Source organism: Drosophila mojavensis, unplaced genomic scaffold, assembly GCF_018153725.1.
Source record: "Drosophila mojavensis isolate 15081-1352.22 unplaced genomic scaffold, ASM1815372v1 contig_231, whole genome shotgun sequence".
In the NCBI taxonomy this organism is placed as follows: Eukaryota; Metazoa; Arthropoda; class Insecta; order Diptera; family Drosophilidae; genus Drosophila; species Drosophila mojavensis.
The window spans coordinates 7,309,728-7,329,624 of record NW_025318772.1 but is presented as its reverse complement, the minus strand read 5'-3'; the positions used below and the strand labels follow the sequence as shown (position 1 = coordinate 7,329,624).

At 38.0% G+C, this 19,897-nt stretch overlaps 1 protein-coding gene across 5 annotated transcripts in view; it reads left to right on the top strand.

The window, feature by feature from the left end:
* Nucleotides 1-1,858: 1,858 nt before the first annotated feature.
* Nucleotides 1,859-19,897, top strand: part of LOC6575248 (elongation of very long chain fatty acids protein AAEL008004) — a 34,194-nt gene continuing 16,155 nt past the window's right edge. For 2 of the 5 annotated variants that reach the window (XM_015167894.3, XM_002001226.4), the window contains exon 1: nt 1,859-2,870. The gene's annotated coding sequence lies outside the window, so the exon portion shown is untranslated. Of the gene's footprint in view, nt 2,871-16,149; nt 16,334-16,422; nt 16,438-19,451; nt 19,613-19,897 lie in introns of those variants that run through there. The other 3 variants (XM_032733683.2, XM_032733686.2, XM_044007909.1) reach the window with 3 other exon arrangements.

Here is a 19,897-nt window from a genome sequence, read left to right as displayed (position 1 = left end):
TAACATAATGAGACGTCAACCTAACGATAAAAGATACAAGAAAATATGCTCTTAAGCCTGCTTTAAACTTAAACGTTAAACTATTTGTAGCTTGTTTTTGAATAATGAGAGTTGGAGAAAATATTTGTTGCAATATTTTGTAAATGGTCTAATGATAAAAACCTATATATAGTGCGATGTTGTAGTTAGCTAGCCAATTGCGTATAAGAAAAAGAGAGAAAAAAAAACCAAACAAGAAACATTTAAGAAGGGTAGCACAAAATGCAAATGCTGCGAAAAACAACAAAACATTATGGAAGAATAGCTTTAGACTTTAAGTGCGAAACAGCTAAAGGAGCAGACAATCGGTTCGGCGTTGAACCCCATTTAAAATTTAATGAAACAAACAAAAATTTAATGCACACTCCTAACAATAACAGCAAAATCATTGATACGTCATTGTTTAAGTTCATGATTCATATATTGTTTTTAAAAATATTTAAATTCTCGGTGTGGCTTATGTGCGTATATTTATATATATGTTAATTTCTTTGTATATTTGTTAATCTATGTATTTTGGTTTTGTAAATGTTTAAAACGAGTTTTAGAAGTTATTTGTACTACAGTCTGTTAATCTGTGCGTTGGTTTCTTTGTTAAGTTGTGGTTTAAGCTGACAAGTTCAAAAACTATGGAAAACATGCGAAAAAAGCTTATTAATTTATATTAAAGAAATATGAACAAAAATTGCGTTTTTATTATGATTGGGGAGAAGGATTTAAGAACTTTGAAGTACTTAAAATTGGTATTTATATTGAATTATATTTCAAGAATTTAGTTAGCTGTAGGATGTTAATGTCAAGCTATGACTGACTGCCTAGATATTTTTTACTCATTTCAAATAGATTTATTTTGTTAAAGCTCTTTGGATTTTGTCCAAAATTTCTGTATGTTTTAATGGGATAACTTTTGTTATCTTATAGATGCCTTATAGAATATGATGTATATATATTTTGGGTATTACATATTTAATATTAGCTTATACATATACATATAATATATTGTAGATCACCATGTTATATAAATTATTGAAAAATTATTATATATTAAATTATTATTTTAGTGCATAGTTTTAGGCATTAAACATAATTGCCAATCGAAGGGAAACCCCAAACTAATTAATTTAGTGTATAATTTGACCAGGGTATTTTATGCGTCGAGCATACCCTAGCTATCATTCAAAACACTATCATTAAACAATTATTATTGTAAAAATGTATTCACACTACGTTTCAACTGGACCCAAATGTCAAGCTATGAATGTGCCAAGTTTGAAGTACAATTACCCAAGTTTGAAGATGATTTGATTGCCTGCAGCGTGACAAGCAACACCAAGTGGGTGATATCAAGTGCACCTTTGTCTAACCTGTGCGGGTGCTGCCTTGCTGGACTTGATGACTTGCAGTAAATAAGCAAATACAAACAAATCGATTAACACGTCAATATCAAGTCAATAAAAATCGGAAATGTGCATATATTGTTGAATTTCCACGATGCTGCCGTTTTCACAGCTCGTGGCGTCTAGCTGGGGGACTGTACGGGGGATGTACGTTGCACTAAAGTGCAATCGGGATGGGCTGATGGGTAAGTGGGTAGACAGCGTAGGTTATTTAGCGTGCTTGACTGGCCGCTCGAGTGAAGGAGCTGAATTAAGTAAAAGTTGTCAGAAAAATAAAAAACATTAGTTTGTTGGCTTAACATAAAAATTAATGATTACTTCATATACTAATTATTGGCAAACACAAGTGTAATTGTTGGCGGCAGCTGGCAAATATTTAACTCCCTATTTGACCTTGACGACGCAACTTGTCAAGCGACGCGTCGCTTTGGCCGCAGTTTGCCCAGTTAACATTTGCGGCACGAGAGCGGGTGGAGTAGCTGCCGCGAATGCTAATGCTAATGCTAATGCAGCATTACACTGCGTCATACTCCAAGTCTATTAGATAATCGCTAGAAGCTGACCTGCTGGCTGGTTAAGTGCGTAGCTTGGGTTGATTGGTCTGATCAAACACTTGACGAACGTTACGCTGTGCGCCACCTGTTGTTGTTCACTTGAACTTTAGTTGCCAGTTCGGTCGAGAACAGGAGCGCACCCTGGGCCAAAGCAATTAGCGTGTATTTACACTGTCCCATGTGCACTTGAGCTGGGCCGCTGGGGCTGGGTGAGGGGCGGGATAACTAACTTAACTGGTAGTTGCATTACGGAAAGTTTTCAGTGTTTTTTTTGCGCTGTGCATTTATGCATTTTGCTGTTGTTTTTGTTGTTGTTGTGTCGTACGTTTCCACATCCAGAAGCTTTTCAAAAGTTTTCGGCTTAAGTTCTGCGCCTGCTCGCCAGCTGTTGCTGCTGCTGTTGCCGCTATGCAGCTTCGGCAGCGCAGCCAGCGCTGGCGTCACAAATCGCAAGTCTCGACGTCGCCGTCGCAGTGACTGCGCAGTGGCGTCCGTCGCATTGCGCGTTTAACAGCCGAATCGCTCAATTTTTGCTCAGTTTGATTCAGAAGTTTAGCTTAAGCACGTCTCGGACGCTCGGTCAACAGTCCCGCTTAGCAGTTCATTAGCCAATTGCGAAAGATTTTGCGATTTTTACAAAGTTCTTGTGAAACATTTACGTATGTTTGCACACTCAGCCATACATATGAGCATATAGTTATTTCTACCTTGTCCGTGCGTTATTTGTGTTGTGGTTTTTGCGGTTTTTCAGTTCCAGTTTCAATCGACTGCAGGCAGGAGCAGCGGCCCCCAGAAGCAGCAGCAACAGCAGCAGCAGCAACCCCAACACTAGCACAGCACCGATCAGCAGTGGCGGCAATAGCGAACACTGAAATTGTTGGTAAGTTTCCTCACATACGTTTTGTGCTATTACTTCTTTTGCAACTGTTATTGTTGATTTGTTGAACAGGCTGGCAGCACTGTGCCGAATATCGCATTGCCAAATATTATAAAGCAATCAGAAATCTAATACTCATACAGGCAAAAGTAGCGAAAACAAACTTGATGATAAATGATAAACTAACTACATAAGTTATGTACAGACAGTACTATTATAGCAAAGTACATTATATTCAGGTTTCCAATTCTAATTAACAAATACCAGTTTTTTTCTTTGCCAGTATTAAACTTGCAAGTTAACCCATATAAATTTCGGTTAGCAAAACAGATCTGAGTTATGGCAAAAGAATGTGCCAGTCAACAATTTTTGAGTATAGTTTGCAGTATTTGTTTTCTCTTTTATGATCCATTTGCATGGTACTTATTTTTTTCTGTGCCGCTCAACAGCTGACTTTTGTTTACATTGATCGAGCTAATCAGGGCTGCAATGCATTTCTTATGTTCTTTTTTGCATGCCAGCCGCTTGACATGGCGAGTTGATTACATTATGTCAACCTTACATGTATATTTATGTACTTTACTGAAAGTTCAATTCGAATGTCTGTTAAACTGTAATATATATGTATTTCTTGAAAGCTTCGTAAAGACAAAGAGAACAACAAAAAGTGGTAATTAAAAATTAAGATTGCATGTTGAAATTACCACGATCATTATATTCCATGCAGTAACATTATTACGAGTCGACAACATTCTAGGGTTAAGAGATATGAGCAGCTCTTGTAATTGCCAACAGGCCAGCGTTAACAGATTGCTTACATTATGAAATGCAAAAAAAAAATAAAAACAACAACAAAGCAGTAATGAAAAAATCCCGCCACAAATTAACCTGGGCTCCATGCACAACCTTGGACTTGACTTTTGCCACTGATGGGCAACTGATTACCTGGTTGCTTTACCTGTCTGTCTGTCTTGCCTGCCTGCCAGCTCGATGTCACATTATGTCTTTTGTTGTTGTGCAGCCGGAGGCTGTTGTTATAGTTGTTATTGTTATCGCCATGTCTTAAACAACTTTTGGAACAACTTTCAAGCATTTATTATGATGGAGCTGGGAGGATCGTAGAATATTTTATGGCTAGCACAGCCCTTTTCTGCGGTCTATCAATCTGATTCACTTTCAGTTCGATGTTCACTTCCGTATTGCTAATTTAAGCACAGAATTGATTAAAATCCTTAATGGCTTGTTAAGGTATGCGCTGCATGTCTTTACGACTGGGTTCCTGGGATTTTTCCGCCAGAACTTTTTATACAAACACAAGGCCCCGACGCGAGAGTTCGTAAGGGGCAGATCTCTTCTGGTTAATAATTGCATATTATAGTCTGTTGCTGGCAATTGAATCGAGGCAAATTTTCGCTTTCAAATGGTTACAAATGCAAAATATTTACGCTATGCCGCGTGATTCTTTTTCCATCTTCTTCGAATGCCACGCACGTAGATCACATTTCATGCGAATTTACAGGCTTACCCTGTAGGCTGCGCCGTCTGCTGACAACAGATCGTCACTGGAAGATCTAAAGCTTGCGCCACGACCGATCGGCAGAGTAACGAAAAAATAACAGGTATGGTGATTCGAGGTGTTGAAAAATGAATACTCTAAAAGACAGACGGTAGAGCAATTGAAGGTAGTCTGAAAAGTTTGTTGATTTGGGCATTTGGCAAAAGTTGAATGGGTATATAATTAAATTCTTACTTTTTCTTACCTAAAGTATCTGTCTGATATGTATATTATGTATGTATATTAATAAATACAATTGTTAAGCTAAGGAAAATGCCTTGAAGGAGTATGTCTATAGCACTTCCTTCATTTTGAGATATAAATATTATATACACACATATATAAAGTGATATTTACTTTCAAACTCAACAGAGATAGAAAGGCATAAAAATAATGGGCATGTAAACATTTAAGTTTTTCACTCTATCTGTTACAAATTGCACAGGAAATTTAATGTATAAGCTTTGTTAGTGTATTCTGAGAACAGTCAGCGGTCAATGTTCTGCAGGTTTGTTTAGCACGGCGAGAAAATTCCCCAAACATAAATATGTTTAGCACTCAGTCCATGGTCCGAGTGCTTCACTTGCACATGGCTTATTTGCTCACTACCTCACACACCCACACACACACACACAGACACGCACACACACAGGCACACTCACTCACTGACACCCTCACTCATTCACTCAATCACTCTCTATAAATAATTCAAACGCACGTGTTGTCTAGAACAGGATCCGCGCAGTTGCAGGGCGCGGGCGTGGCCGGGTGCCCTCTCTCGCCTGGCATGCTAATTTATAAACACAACAACGCACTGACATTGACAGCCAACTGTGATTTTGGGCATTCATAAGTGATCAAAAGATTGCTGCAGACTGAGATCTTGGGCAAAAGAGAATGTTTAAGCTAAACGTGCCAAAACTTATTATTATACATACACACATACACGCATATACATATGAGAAAACGTTAGAGATTGTCATCTGTACAAAAGTGTAAAAAACATGTATAAAATACAAAAATTATACATGAATTCCGCACTCAAACGTAACTGAAATCAAATCAAATCGCATGACTGTCAAACTGTAAAATGTGCGTAGTTAATAAATGAGTCATTAAACATTTCATTAGAATACAAATTCCAAATGTTGTCTAATGATCAACTGTTGTCTCCTGCCGCCTCTGATGAACTGTGCAAAAGTACGTGAAGAACCTGGCTGTCATGATGATATGGTAGTAAATCTTGCAATCGTTGTATGATTTGTAAATATGTGCAAATTTCATTTGCCAACCCAGTCACTGTGACTGTGACTGCGTTTGTAACTGTGACAGTTCCTGTTTTCTTTTATGACTAATGAAAACAATTAACAGAGTTTTATCTGCCTCCGCCTACGTGTTGCGCATAATAAAAGATCCCGCAGCATTAAATCGTATCAACTGACAGATATTACCAGAAGTTCTAAGTTAATGCAATGTTTTTAATGCTAGACTACGACGCGATGAGCTGACTTTATAAACAGGCCTCGTGGGAGAGTTGTCTTGATAGATTAACTATCTAGTTAAGGTAGTGAAACAGGGGTATATTGGTTTGAAGCTACATATTTGAAATTCGGATTAAGAAGAATTTTTATAAAGCGCCAATTAGGGGTGTAGTTTTTTGGTAAATTTTCTATCTATCTATAACTATGCCCATTTAACAGCGTGTCAAATTGTATAAAACTGTATCTTCCACTACTTTAGACTCTGGATTATCGCAATTTGGCTCGCCAGTTTTGTTGATCCGCTATTGTATTAAATAATATGATCAGTTCCTTAAGAGCGTGGCTAATTTGGAATTCTTTCAGATTACAGCAATAATATAATGATAATATTTAAATGCGCTATGGTAAATTACTACATCTTTAAAATTTTTGGGCCCAGAGCTATACAATTTGAAAACAAACCATAAATTATTCAATTTTTTTCGGACTCTGAATAAGTATTATGCAGTTGGTGGCACTCGACTTAAAAATGCATCCTTGATTTTTTAATTTTTCCATTAACTAAATTATCATTTGGCATTTTCAGTTAGTTTAGTTTAGTTTTGCAGATTTGTACATGGGTGAAAGATACAAATGGAGACATGCTCACTTATTAAGCATCAATTGAAGGTAATTAGTGCGCTGAGCGAGCCACTCAATTACAACAATAGTAACCGCTAACAACAACAACAATGGCAATAAACAATGTCAGCAACAACAGCGATAAAAGAAATGCTTCAAATTGATTTCAAAATTGTTGCGATAAATTCAATATAAATTACATGTGAGACTATATGTGCACACGCAGAGCTACAGTGAAAGCTCGCTTGATGAACAATCACAGTTTAGATACGTTTATACTCGTCTATTTTCAAGGTAAACGTCACGCTGATCGCTATAGCGGGTATGCACTGTACTTGCACATATTTTACTCAGCTTGACTTGCGGCAGTCAGACGCATTATTCACTTGGCTGTCGCTCTTTTTTTTGTGGTTGGGCCAACAAATGTTTGTTAACCTCTGACATGATTAGTGCGCTTTTTTTGTTTTTTTTTTTGTTTTTTTTTGTTTTTTTGCAACATTTGCAAGTTGTAATTTTGCAGCTTAAGTTGAAATTAACAACTTAACAGTTGATTACGGCAGTGTTTAAGCACGTTTAAGGTTTTTAAATGCTCGCAAATGACTAGTCAGTCTATATGATAATCGTTTCATGTTCAACTGGTTTTATAGTATTATTTCCTTTATTTAACTCTACGTAGTTTTTATTAAACTCTCATGACTCAATCGGTTAATCAATAATAGTTGTCTGAATTCATTAAAAATTTTCAACTTGCTTAATAATAATATATTCTATATAGAGTTTAGATCCTCAAAATACATTTATATAAAATTTCTAAATAATAATTCCGGTGATTACCAGGATTGTTGCATTTGTGAAGAGATAATTGAATACCTGATTCTTTTAAAATTTATAACAATATAAAATGATTAATTTATTACCCTTTCAAAACCAATTTTTTAATTTACAAAAATTAATATAAATTGACTAAAAATGTTAATTGAGTAGAGTGTGCTGATTGCATTATATACATGTGTCTACTTCATGTGCCTCATTAATATTAGAGTTTAATGAATTCGAATGACTTAAAAAGAAACTGACGTCAAAAACATTTTCTAATTAAGCTATATAATATAGTTCTATATATTTGATCTATAATTAACTGGTTAAGTTCAGCTTAACATGTTTGGTCTTCAATTAGTAATAATAAATTAGTAGTAATAAATTACTGGCAAATGAATGATATAAATGAAATGGTTTTCAAGAATATACACAATTCTAAACGGCTTGCCATTTGTTTACCATTTCATTTGCTCGATTCAAAAATCGTATAAATAAACTTTAGGTTTCAGATTCAGATTGCACTCAGATTTTGCTTGCGTTTTATTTGCGCATATACATTAACCGAGCAATAAATAAATTAGACCAAAAAGAATGAGTTCAATTAAAAAATAATAAGATTTGGCAATACTCGATTATACTGTCAGCTTATATAGAAGTTAATGTAGTGCTTTCACACTCTTTTCAATTATTAAGTGATCGAGTGCTTATGGGACCTGAATTAAAAGCAATAAATTAATAGCTATAAAGGTTGGTTTTGAAATTACGTCTACTAAAAGGCAAGTATATTATTAATGAGATATGATTCCGATATAATATGATATAATATACTGGATTCTAATATACTATAATAATTATATCACCATACTAAATACTAGTATGATATGATATAATATACTAGAATAGTTCGAGAAATATTTTTTCTAACATATACATGTGTACGTATATATGCTTTGATGTGAAATTACATATGTTGTTAAACTACATATTTTTTACAGATATTTTTTTAAAAACTTATATTTAGGAGATATGATATGTTTTGATATAATGTATCGAATATTATAAAGACAGTTTCAAAGTCAAAGTCAAGTCACTATAGCATATATATTCCAAAATAATCATTTACTATCATTATAAGGCCATTTTAATCCAATGAAAATGGGAATTCAGGAACAAATTTATGTAATTGTTAAAAAGTGGACTCCAAAAAGTATTCACATGAATATACACATATTTACTTTATCAGGATCGATTAACCTTGCTCGCTTTTACGGCGAACGTAACGATATCGAATGCTACGAAAGCTGGAAATCTCGTATGCCTTACGCTGTAGGAGGCGATCTGGTTTTTGTTGTTTACAATTCATAGCGGTAATAACAGTACATTTGATTTAATTTTTAGAATTGAACAGGTCCCACCAGAATTCAAGGTATTTCCTAATCGAAAAGTCCCGAATCACATTACTGGTTCGCACTGCACAGCTTACACACTTTGTTTATATTATAACCAAATTCTGTGCAAATTCAGAGAATTTCTCAAATAATCCGAAATTTGACTTATAAAATATAGAAAGGTCAGGCATTAGTGCTAAAATGATTAAAAATGAATTCATTACCATTTTTTGTTAAGTACCTGTGCGTTACTTGTTTTTTAATGAACACTTTGTTTATGAGCGCCTACATTGAAGATGCTATAATGTCAACTGAAACAAACAAAAAATACTTGAAAACAAAAGGAAACTTCTCTGTTTCTTTTAGAGAAGTTTGGCATTGAGAGACCACAGCCACAGACGTTGATTGAGCTGTCAAAAAACAGCAACAATTGAAAACTACATTTTCTGAGCAATTCAGCTCAGCCCCTTCTACTTCTTCTTGTTCAGCTTGACATTGTCTTGCTGTCTGTTGTGGCTGTTGTGGTTTATGGAGACAACAAAGTATTAAATGCGTGTATTGCAATTTGATGGAACTTGTGAGAGACTTTGCGCACGGATTAGTAACTTATTAGCAGTTGCCTTGAGATGGAAATGGATGCTGCCTGTTGAGCATTAACTTGGCCTTAAGCCTTCAACAGCTTAACAGGTACGCAAAAAAAAAAAACAGACAAACAAACATGCAGCATTAAGCCTTCAATTTGCCCATTCCTTTTGCTACGTAATTCAATTAACATGAAATGGGCACATGGAATATACTAGAACTGATGCAGACTCTAGTCGTATGCTAATAGCAATTAACATAATATATAATAGGCATATCGAGAATTGTCTACTCATTACATAACGATAACTTGCAACTATATATTACTTTGTAAATTCATGATTATTGACACGTTTAGAAAGTTACCTAACTAGTAATATTTATCTACTGGAACTAATCTATTCCTGCAAAGATTTGTATTATGCAAGTCTCAAAGTGTTTCCCCCTTAATTACAAAATAAATATCGGTTGCGAAATTATCGGAAATGTTAAATATTTGCCATGTAATTTGCCCAACACTTCGGACATTCCAAATTGCACTCTCCCTTCGATATTTGATAATTGCCCACCTAATCATTAACTTTGAAAATTTCTCCATTCTGGTCGGGACCTCTAACGCCCGCACTAATTAGCAATCCAGCCAATTAGCGCCCTTGCTGTATACGATTTTAAGTAATATAATTATCAACTGGCAACGTTCAAAAGTTCAGGCATTGTACTGTACTGTACCTTAGGGCATTTCGGATGACCGTGCGATCTGTGGCGAAAAGTCAGTCGAAAAAGCAATATGTCGGCCAATACTTAAGTCGAAGGTCCACTACATTATGCAAATATGTACATATAATCTCGGCTGATCTGTTCTATACGCGGCACACGATACTAAAGATAAATTGAAGTGTTTTTAAAAAATGAAAATATGCCAAGTACGTTGTGCGCGTTTTCAAATAGAATTTTGTTTATCTTTTGCTCAGGTAAATAAACTAAAAAAAAAACGCTCCTTGTGTGGCCAAGACCTTAGCATTTACTTTCAATTATATTCTCACGCAAAGAAAAAATTATTAAACTTAAATGATTTAATCAAGAGTGCTCGACTAGTAGATGCCACACATAAGTGGCTATCGCTAATTAATAAATGTCGATATTTATCGATTTTGCGTTAATTCCAAGGCACTTTTATTAAAAGCTTTCAGAGGCTTATTTCACATTTACGTTCAGAAAGTTAAGTACCTTCAGATAGAAACGTAAAAACTATTATTTAGGAGATATGATTTGTTTTGATATAATGTATCGAGTTAAGTACCTTCTGATAGAAACGTTTAAAACTATTTTCAAGACACGAATTGCATATCGATATTTATCGATTTTTTAGTACCAAAAAAATGTATAGATCAATGTATTAAGCTAGATGAAAAAGAAAAAGTTTATGTATATGGATTACGATAGCAAGATGGCTAGAAATCGATATTTTTTGTGTCCACTTTAAGAATTATTTGAAGGGGAACTTAAATTCTTTCTTAAATAAATAGACTATAAAATTGTTAAGGTTATGTTAAGAACCCATTGTTAGACATGAGTTCGAATCGCATATTTTCTGTCTACCAAGCCTCGACTTGAGTGCTGAAAATATATAAATTAAATTTTTTTATAGATCTATGCGATTCTGTTTGCTTGGCAATTGCGAAATCGTAACGCTTGAGCGCCTTTTATATACAATGTGTGTTCGGACGCGACTTTTTCGATGTTTGCAGTCGATGTCCGCCAATTGGACAAACAGCTGGATTAGTTTTGGGCGTGTCTGTTAAATATATATGTATGTGTATGTATATGTATGTATATATACCAGTTATATATAGTGTTGTTGATGGCCGCTAGAAGCTCATTGTGTTTCTTATTATCATTTGGCGATCGCAGACTTTTGGCCAAATTTCACGCTCACAGCTCGTCAACTTGAAGCTGACAAACTTAGAACCCGTTTTGGCTAGATCGCTTGGGAGATTTTAAATGGCTCTAACTTGACAGTCGGCAGCTACACATTTTCAGTTCGGTGGGAGCGTTGTGACCCTCTCGTACTTTTAATGAGCATTGAGAAAGCTGCGCGCTGGCCTTTCAGCACTTTCAAAGCTCACTAATAATATTTGGTCTGTTTGCCAAGCTTAATCATTATCATTACCACACATTAGCCAACTCTGCGCCTTCAATTTTTCGAAAGGCGTCTTTGTCCAGCCGTTGTGCAACTGCAATTGCCCCAGCACCGGACACGGGCCGCGTTAGCCACTGCCACTGCCAGCAGCGGGCCGTGCCCCAGATCAAAGCCCCAAAACCAGGCTTCGGATTTTAATTTAAATAGATTTCGTTTGTTTTATGTGTACGTTGGCTTTTGTCTTTGGCTTTGTTTACAGCTGTGCTGCATACATAATTCAATTTATAGTCGTTTGTCATCGTGGCGGTCACACAATCGCAATCACAATCACCAGCCCAGAGAGAACTGCAACAGCCCCAGCCCCAGCCCCAGGCCTAGCCCCAGCTCCAGTCCAGCCATCAGTCTCTTAATGAGACGCATTTCAATTGGCTGCTGCCTCGGAATTCTCTTTTGTCATTCAAAAAGATAAAGTTTACTGTCTGTGAGTTTGAGATGTTGCAATGTTTTGCTTTGGCCGTAACATTTTGTAACTTGATTTCAACTGACTGCCAAAAACTTGAATATTTCATTATCCTTTTTCAAGTCGTATCTAGAAATCACTGAATTGCTCAGACACAGTTTCTAGCTTCTTCAATAAATTTTCAATTATTTATGAACTTTATCAAACCGAAATATCAGATACATACATATGTAATATCTTGTAAAGACTTCAAGGCCTTAAGGACTTTCTACAATATTATACTAATACTCATATCATATATATAATACACTTAAAACAATTGAGGCTATATTTTAGAAAGTATTTGATAACAAATTTTAATTTCTGATTATTTAGTTTGTGGGCAATTTTAAAAACTTAGACAGTAGAGCTGTTATATATAATACACTGAAAAAAATTTAAGTGCTCATTTCCCAAGCGATAGAAAGCGCTTGTCAGAGCTTAAATCTCTAATTAGGCTTTCAAAGAGAGATTTTCAGCGACAGCTCGCATTTTCACTATTTGAGCACCGCTTGAGAATGCAGTCAAACTGAACGCGAGCAAGATGACAACAATGGGGCTGCTGGCCAGGCCTATTACAACATTTCCGCAAACATTTGAATTCAATATGAAAAAAAAAACGAAAATTCGAAAAATCGAAAATTCATTTCGTCGTGGGTTTACATAAAATTTTGAATTGTTCGATGTTGACATAGATTTTGTTTTTGTTTTTTTTACATCAGTTATTGGCTTTTGCCAAAAGCAAAGTCAATTGCTGGCCTCTGTCACCTGCCACGCCCCACATGGGCACATTTTGGGTGTACAACAAACAAAGTACGTGTCGGTTTTGTACTTGTTGTTGTTGTTGTTGTTATGTATGTCATGTTTTATTGTCAACACGTTGAGCAGCGTAGCAGCGCAGCGTCGCCCGCCCTTGACTCAATTAGTTGGCCTGGCCGTGGCGCATGCGCAGAATGCAGAGCGAATTTATGGCTTAAATGGATGGGCACATGGCCAGAGGCTGGCTCTGAAGACATTGGCCTAGGTAGAAGCAGTTCAACCCATGCCTCATTAGAGCTAGCAGCGACTCAACTTCCAGTTGACTTGGACTAAACTTTAACGGGCTCCACTAACTAACGCCCACGCTGCCAGCGAGTGACAAGAGTGGGCGGGTTGAATTGTGCAATGCAGTGTCTTTAATTAAATGATCGGGTATTTAATAATAAAAGAGAGCAGCGCGTTTCTTGGTCATTTTTTTTTTAATTGCGCCTGGCGAAGTTGTTGCGCAGCCAGCGGCTGCAAATTCCCGTTTGGTTGTTTAGGCAACGCCGCGGCGTGCAGCGTCGCAACGCTGGCTGAGCGGCCACTGTCGGCGTCGCTGCCAGCGCTGATAATGGCATTTCATTTACGAAACTTATTAATCGATTTATATGCGCCGGCACAGCAACAGCAGCAGCAACAACTACAACAAATACTCGGCCAATTTCTTTAACACAAACACACACATATACACACACACACAGTTGCATGCCTGTGCGCCCAAGGTGAGATGTAAATGTTGTGCGTGTGCGTATGCGTGTGTGTGGCTAACATAAACCGTTAGCGTTTATGCCATGTTGATGATGACACAAAATCAAACAATAGCAACAACAGCAACAACAACAACAAAAACAGCATTTTGGTTACGCGCTTGACACGTTCAGTTTTGACATTGTAAAGCCAAAGCCAAAGAATTTTGGCCAACAGTCAAAAGCCAAGTTTATAGGCCCGCCTCTCTAATGCCATTTCGCAAGCAGAAACAAAGAGCATTTGCGCATGCGCAATGTATTTTAAATATAAGTTAATTTATTTATGATTATTACTATTATTATTAATATTATTATGCGTGTGTATGTGTGCGTGTTTATCTATTGGCCAATATTGAAAATAGTCTCAATTCAAATGCAGTGATGTGCCTAGGGCTGGCTGGCTGCAGCTATCAGCTGTCGTAAATATTGTATTTGTATGCCAAGAGTCAGCCAGTTGACATGAGCCTTGCAGCTAATGAGCTAATTAGTTTGCCAGTTAATAACCGTTTTCAGTCAACTGCAGCTGTTTGCCCAGATTTATGGCACTGTTAACTCGACGCAGTGTGTGCTGGCTAAGACGAACAACAGTTTACGATTGTCACTTACAGTTCATAAAAGTCTATAATAATGCCATAAACGAAGTGAGCATTGTATGATAAATCAATATGACTTACTTTTGACTCAGTTTTTCGGGAATTAATAATAATTGAAATAACAGAAACAGACGAAGAAATGGCAAAGTAAAACACGATGTATACCATGTATGTATAGGGAGCTATAATTATTATCATTGTTCATAAGGCGATTCCTTAGCTATTGCTAACTAATTCTTCACTTGCTAAAATCACACATTTTAATATTTGACAATACAAAATAAAATATTACAGAAAATTCCTTTACCTAGATAAGAACTCTTTGTGGCATCAGCCAAAATTAAGTTTTTTTTTTCGAAACTTTTTTAGATTTCAAAGAAAAGCTCATGAAAACCTTGATAGTATTGTCTCTCTATGAGTTTTACTATGAATGCTTTTAAGTCAAGTCTTAAGCGTGGTCAAATTTTGACCAAGACTTAAAGCTTTCATTGCCAGAACAGACTGTAATCATGGAATAACTTATTTCTAGAGAAACTTAAGCTTCCTTAAATTAGTTTTAGCCATACGAAAACTTCTCTTTAGCTCTTATCTAAAGTCCAATCTTCTCACATTTGTAACTGTTAATCCGTTGCCGGAATTTCGTTGTTAGCCAATTTCATGGTCGATTCGCCACATTGAACTGTTAATAACTTTGCAATTTTGTTGTAGTTGTGCTGGGCCAAAAGCACGCACACACACACACATGTATACATACACTAACTGAATGGGGTAACATCATTTCCGGCTCATATCCGCACACCTTCGAGCGAGGTGCGGCCCAGTCGAACGAAAGGGCAAACACAGGACCAACAAATATCCGCCTATATATGTGTATATACTTATGTACATGTAAATATATTTATGTAAGTATGTCTGTCTGTCTATACATTTAGTCACTGAGCCATGTCCTGTGCGACTAAAAAGGGGTGGCTTGGCAACAAATTGAACACAAAAATACAATGCCAAATAAAAACAACAACAACAACAACAACCGCAACTACTACTAATAACAACAAAGAACAACTATAAGCGCCAGGCCTCTCTCAACTTGGATGACATAATGCCAACTGGAGTATGTATCTTAGATATATGTATATGTGTGTATGTGTATCTGTGTACATATGTGACTACGCTCAAGTGTAGCTGTATGTGCAGTTGTTGTTGTTGTTGTTGCTGTTAAGCACGCTTACTACGCTTAGCGCTGTGCCACTCGTATTTATTTTGCGGCATTTACGTGCAACAATAAAAAAAAAAGAGAATATAGGCAACAACCCTCGGAATAGCAACAAAAATTCACATATCCCATGGATACACGCTGCCAAAGAGCCAAAGAGAGCGCGAGAGAACGAATGCCTTATCAAAAGGTACACGCACCAAAGAAACCGCCAGGGAGAGCAAGAGAGCGGGAGAGCCACAGAGCCCTCGCCAGAGGCAGACCGTGAGCGAGAGTAAGCGCATATGGCCGGTTAGCAGCCGGCCTTTTTGCGCCACATCCACGTCCGAATTCGTGCCTGTCGGGCTCTGGCTGAATGTATCTGTCATATGCAGAGAGGGCGCGCGTGTAACTAAGTGTGCGCCTGTGTGCGTGTGTGTGTGCTCGTATTCGTTTCTGTGTTGGCGCGTGACGCAACGTGTGTAGTAAACGCGAATGTTGCCAGCGGACATTCTGCTTCTGCTTCTGTTTCTGTTTCTGTTTGTTTCTGCCTCTGCTTCTTCTTCATCGTCTAGCAGTCGCTGCCGCAGCCGCAGCCGCAGCCGCTGCTACAACGGCGCGACGGCTGGTTGTCAAATGCCGCTTCGTCTGCTTCTTGCCGCTTGCCAGCCACAAGATACAGAAACACAGCACTTGGCACTCACTTGCTCAGTACACACATACTCTCTCTTGCTCTCTCTCTCTATTAAACAATCTCTCTCCCTCTCTTGCTCTCTCTCTCTCTCCCTCTCTCTGGCGCTGGCACTCAGTTTTTGCTTCTTTGTGGGGTTCGCGCGCTCTTCGCCCAATTCGTGCGCCTCAGTTTGCATTTCGCTTTGGGTTGTGTCTCGTCTGGTTCGCTTTTGGGTCAGGCTAGACCAAAAGAAAAAAAGAAAGAAATTTCAATAAAAATTTACCAAATATAACAATTTGAACAAATTTGCATTCGATTCACATTCGCACCACAAATGAATTCCTAAGCCAAGCCTGCCCAATTGCTGCTAAGAAACGTAATTCAAATAAAAGAATTTCAGTTGCAAATCGTCATAATAATAATAGTAATGCTAATGCTAATAAGAGCTCTTTTCAATTACACGTGACACAAACAAACAAAGTAAATAAATGTACAGTTTGATTAATGCACGCGCTGCGTCCTCGTTCTGCTCCTCGTGTCGCGACCAAGTCGCGTGTATCTCGCAGATACACGTAATGGCAAAAAAATATCTATAAAAAAAAAACAGTTGTCTGCCCGTTATATGTTCAAGTGCCTGTTTCCGCCTGCAAACAAAAATACGAAACACACAAAAACAAAAACAAATTACAACAAAAAAGCATAAAAAACGTAAAACGTCTAATCTGTGTGCAACGCTTTTTGCCAAAGGCCACTCGATAAATAAGTTAATGCCACAGATCTGTTGCATTCTGTGTATCTATGCACATCTACGTAACCAGACCCAGCCGCCACTTGACAGAGGCAGCGGGCTGGGGGTGGCAGTCGGGCGCATCATCATGCACTCAATTAGCCTGCCGCCGACCTTCCCACAGCCCACAGTTCCCAAATGTTCGCCTTGTGCACTTGGGCCAAGTTAATTGAGTCAGTGCGCTGGCATTTCTCAATGTATTGGAATACTATCACCTGCCAATAATCAGTTCGGCTGGCTAAGCGATAACACCAAAGCAACCAACAATGACAACAACAACAACAGCAACAACAACAACAAATGCGGCCGACACAGCCACAGCCAAAGTGCACGTTTTGGTGGGCAAGTGTGTGGCATTGGAAGATATGACATAATTCCAAGACATTCACTTGCCGCACACACACACGCACGCACGCACACGTATGTACATGTGAAGAAGCAACCAAAAGAGCGCGCGCTCTGCCCATACGCTCTCGCTCGCACTCGAAAGAGCGCTGCCCGACCGAAAGAGTACATCAGGTGCGCGTGGGGCGACCAATGATCCGAAACCGAAGCCGAATCCGAATCTGAATCGGTATCCGAGTCCGAATCGGCATCAGAAAAACCCAAAAGCGAAGATGCCAGCAACCACCCACACCCACCCACACTCACACTCACACCCACCCAACCACTCACACACGCACAATCCACGAGCATCTTGGCATTGCGATTGCAGCCATTGAATTTAATCTGTCTAGCAGAAATGTGTGTAACACAATTCCTAAGCCCCCGCACGCCACACCCACAGGCAGAAAACCCTTTTGAATAACGCCCACCCATCAATTAATTGAAATGCAAGCCAGCATCGTCTGTTTCTATATAACTATATAGAGTGATATATGAGTTTCGGCTCTAGCTTGAAATACATTTATTTAAATATTCGCGGGGGTTTTCATATATATACATATATATATATGCATGCTTATATGCATATATCTATTATTACAAAATTGCATTCTGCGATGGCGACCTAATAAAACACACACACATCTATCTACATGCTTATGTGTGTGTGCGTGTGTGTTTCTATGTTTGTATAGACATGCATAATAGATAAGCAACAACAAATTAGATGATTGCGTCAAAGGGCGGTGCGCGTCTTAATTTCCATTTCGTCAAGTTTACCTGTTAACTATTGTTGTTGTTGTTGTTGTTTGGCGACATACATCGTCGCTTTGACCATGAATTCGATTTTAATGCAAAAGTCCCAAAAAAACGTGAATTTATTTTCGGGCGAAAGGAAAACAAAAAGGCAAAAACTATAAAAAAAAAAACCCAAATACCTGTGCACCTCTGCGCTTGTGTGTGTGCGTGTTCGTGTCCGTGTATGTGTGAAATGCCGTAATAATTAATTGATCGACAAGTGCGCAGCTTTGGTTTTTTTTCTTATTTTTCTTTTCGTTTGGTATGCGCCGCGTGCGCCACTGCGCGTCGTGTCTCGTTGCCGAAATCGAAATCGAATTCGATCTCAGCGAACAGCCGCTGTCGATGCCAGTCGCGCTTGTTGTTGTTGGCGTTGTTGTAATTTGCTTTTGGGGGCCCTTGCAACATCGAACCAAAGCCGCCAACTCAGGCCGCGCCAACCCGAGCAGCGATCGAGCTTGCGACAGCGACGTGAGCGTCGCTGCCAACAGCATTCACCTGTTGTTGTTATTGTTGCTGCTAACTGCAGCTGTGGGCTGCACCGATGCATTGCAATTTACATTTCTATGGAGCTCATTTTAATGATCTATATAAATTTCAAACATTATCACAAAAATAACTGCAGTATTGTATATATAAAAATATATATATCGCGCCACTTTGCATTAAACAATATCAAAGTTTAAAAATTCGTAATCAACTACGACGACGACGACGACGACGTCGACGGTGACAGTGACAGCGACGCTGACAGTGCAGCTCGCTAGCTCGGTCAATTCTCGAAAGCGAGCGCGCTTGTGACAGCTGACGGTGACGACAACGTCGACGTCGACGTCCACAGCGACGTCGACAACAGCGGCTTTAACGGCGTCTTCGGCCTTAGTTAGTCAGCCGTTGCGGCAGCCAGTTAGTCGTGCTTTGCTAGTCGCTGCCATCGGTTTTGCCTCTCTCGGTTTCTCGGTCACTTCGCCTTGTCTCGCGTCTCGTAATTGTCCCCTTTACAGTTACCGCCACCGCTGCATGTCCAGTGTCGAGCGTCGCGTCGCCTGCGCCTATGATCTTAGCAGCTATCGCATTGCATTCGAAGTGTTTTCGAAAAGTGTTCGAAAGGACACGCACACTTAGCTGCCAATTTTGGCGAGCTTGACAGCACTGACCAAGCAAACAGCAACAACAACAACAACAACAACAAAACGTGTACAAGCACCAGCACATATGTATGTATGTATGCACACACATGCATATTTAGCGGTGTGATAAGCGAGCCCAGTCCACAGAGCGAACCGTGCGCCATCGAGTAAATGTGAATTTTATGGCATTCATCGATTGCCAGGCAAATGCCAGCTGCCGCAGCAACAATTTCAATAATTGATAACAAAACAACAAATGCAACAAACGCGCACACATATACATAAATCCTTAATGCAAGCGATATAGCTGATATATTACGATAACCATATATAATTATAATCAATCAATACGAATCTGAAGTAAATGCAACTGGTTTTTCTCCCAATTTCGATAGCCCCGAGAAAATTGATCACGTTTCTACTTGCATACATACCTGCATAAATAAAACAGTTATTAATAAAATTTTTCGAAAAAATAAATAAAAACAACAATATCGATAAAAGACAAAACAGACAGCAAAACAACTGCAACGCACGCACCAACTGTGAAAACAAGGTAAAAAAGATTATATATAATAATATAATTTTATAAAAATTGATTAAGTATTTATAAAAGCAGGCAAAAAATTACTTAAAAATAAAAAATAATAAAAAATGTATATAATATTTATACAATGGAAAAACGGGGTTGAAATTATAAATTTATTAAAATATTGCTAAATATTAAGAAAAATGCCTACGAGCAATACTTAAAGAAATAGGTTAAGAATGATAATAAAAGTAAGAAATGATGTAAAGTATTGCAGAATTTAGGTTTACAGATAACCCAATATTAATTACG